Below are 3151 nucleotides of genomic sequence, written 5' to 3' on the forward strand. Positions count from 1 at the left end.
ATTATCCTCTTGTATATAACACTTATATACAATGTTTAAGGTTACATAAATAATCACGGAATCATAAAATATTCACAAATATATACACATAAAATGATGAATAAATTCTTTTATTAAATAAATAATAAATATCATATTACATCTTATGCTTCTAGGACACCATTCCCAACAATCTCCCACTTGTCCTAAAGCAGGTAGAATATGTCTCCAATCGTGAAACTTTTTAGGCATCTATGACTGATCTATGTCTGAAACAACTTCCAGATCAATTAAGAATTTCTAAAGTCAGGTTGCTTTCTTTTGCTACTTCACAAGCGGCTACACAATAACTCTTAATGATAGAATTAGCAATCACACTTTGCCAATAACTTTTCTTGTCATGACTCCTTCACCTAGTGTGAACACAGATTTGGATGTTGACTCTCAAAATCCATGCATGACTCATAGTCAAAGTCTATGTATCCCACGAAAGACAACTCTTTTAATAACTAAACTATCTTATAGTTTCTCATTTTCCTCATACACTTAAGGATGCACTACACGGCTACCCAAGAATCGAATCTTGAGTTCAACTGACAAAGACTGACCACTCCCACTGAACATCAGATATTCGGGCTTATAAAGAATAAGAACATCTTCTTTTCTTTCATTTGAAACATCTTGGTTTTGATCAAATCCATAAGACTTAATAGCCTTATCAAACTGGATGTTCCATGATCTAGAAGCTTGCTTCAATCCATAAATAGATCTCTACAGCTTTCAGACTTTCTGCTCTAGGCCTCTCTCTCTATGTAACCCTCTGGCTGATCGATATAGATGGTTTCCTCAAGATAGCTATTCAGAAACGCTGTCTTGACATCCATTTGCCATATCTCATATTCAAAATATGCTGTTATGGTGAAGAGTATCCTGATGAACTTAAGCATGGCTACCGGTGAGAGAGTTTCCTCACAATCAACTCCCTCTTTCTAGGTGTAACCCTTAACCACTAGTCTTGCTTCATAAGTCTCTACTTTTTCATCCACTCCTCTCTTTCTCTTGAAGATCCACTTACATCCAATGGGTTTTACCCCTTCATGTAGATCTACAAGTTGCCAGACTGAGTTGGAGTACATGGACTCTATCTCGAGTTTCATAGCTGCTTGCCACTTTTCCTTATCAAAATCATCCATCATAGCCTTAAAGGTCAACGGATCCTCCTCACCGTCATCAGCAGTGACGATCTGTGATTCCTCAGTATACCGGTCAGGTAACTTGCTTACCCTCCCACTACAACGAGGTGCCACAAGAGTTTGATTAGGAATCGTGGCCATTCTTAGCGTTCTAACAACTCTTGTCAGTTGTGGTCCAATCTTATTGGAAAGTAACTTTTCCAGAACTGCTTTGCTTCTGGGCTTGATAACTATCATATAGTCATGCTCCATAAACGTGGCATTTGTCGATACAAATACCTTTGATTCTTATGACTATATAAAATAATCATTCTCTTGTTCCCATTGCATATCCCACAAACATGTATATTTATGATCTTGGTTCCAACTTCCTAGTCTATTGTTTCATCACATGAGCCGGACACCCCCATATGCGAATATGCTTCAAAATTAGCTTTCGACCATTCCACAACTCTAAGGGTGTCTTTGGTACAGACTTAGATGGTACTAGATTCAGAATATACATGGTGGTTCTTAGGGCATAATCCCATAACGAAGTAGGAAGTGAAGAATAACTCAACATTGATCTTATCATGTCGAGCAAAGTCTGATTTCTCTTTTCGGCTACACCATTTTACTGTGGTGTACCGGGTGCAGTCAATTGGGATACCACACCTTCTTCAATCAAGAAATCTCAAAACTCTTAGTCCAGGTATTTACCCCGTCGATCTAATCGAAGTGTCTTGATTGGTTTACCTAACTATTTTTCAACTTATGCTCTGAATTCTCTAAACTTTTTAAAAGTTTCAGATTTCCGTTGCATTAGGTAAACATAACCATATCTCGAATAATCATCAATAAAAGTGATGAAATATTCGTAACCTTCTTTATCTTGGACGTTTAATGGCCCACATACACCCGAATGTATTAGCTGAGGAGGTTCTGTGGCTCTTTCTCCTTTCGGCATGAAAGGCCCCGTGGTCATTTTGCCTCCCAGACAAGATTCATAGGCTGGAAGCTTACTAACTTTTAGTTCGCGTAAAGGACCATCCTTTACCAGTCTTTAAATCTTGTTTAGGCTATTATGACCAAGTCTAAGATGCCACATATATGTGTTATTTATCGTGAGAGATCCTTTGCTTCTTATTCTTAGGTTCGGCAACTTTTTGAACTTTTTAATATTTCGCAGTGGCCAGGCATCGGTTTAAACAGTATAAACCATTTTCAAATATTCAGAACATATATCGGAATAATTCCGAAAGATGTGGACTAGATTATTATTAAAGGCAATTGTTCAAATAATTTGAAATTAGAAATCAAATTTCTTTTTATGCTTAGAGGGAAATAAACATTGTTCACAACAAGGTATTTCTAAAATTGAAGTCTAACTTCTCCCACTGCTTTTGTCAATATCCTTGCGGTATTCCCACATTCATCGTGTAGGCCCTGACGGCAAGTTCTTTGTAAGAACTAATGTTTTGCAAACAAAACCAAAACATGATTAGTTACTCCCGAATCAACTATCTAGGACGAGGAATCACCCTCTACTAAAGATGTTTCTAGAATTTAGTAAATCTTATTTACTTTGATTCTTTTTCTTTGTTTAGGTGGAAACAATTTCCATTTAAGGGCTAAAACTTAATAAAGAAAACAAACATGATTAGTTATTCCTGAATCAACTATTCAGGATAAGGAATCACCCTTTTACTAAAACATGTTTTAGGACTAGCAAATCATATTTGTTTGAGTTCCTTTCTTTATTTCGGGAAACAATTTCTTCGTAAGAACTACGACTTAATAAAGAAAACAAACATGAGTAGCAACTCCCGAATCTACTATTCAGGAATAAGGAATCACCCTTTTTACTAAACATGTTTTTAGAACTAGCAAATCGTATTTGCTTGATTCTTTTCCTTTATTTTAGTGGAAACGACTTTCCTTTTATCTTTTACTCATGCCCTTACAGTATTTAGCCAACCCTTTTGTTTTATGGATTTCCA

Source organism: Morus notabilis, unplaced genomic scaffold (assembly GCF_000414095.1).
Source record: "Morus notabilis unplaced genomic scaffold, ASM41409v2 Scaffold218, whole genome shotgun sequence".
Classification (NCBI taxonomy): Eukaryota; Viridiplantae; Streptophyta; class Magnoliopsida; order Rosales; family Moraceae; genus Morus; species Morus notabilis.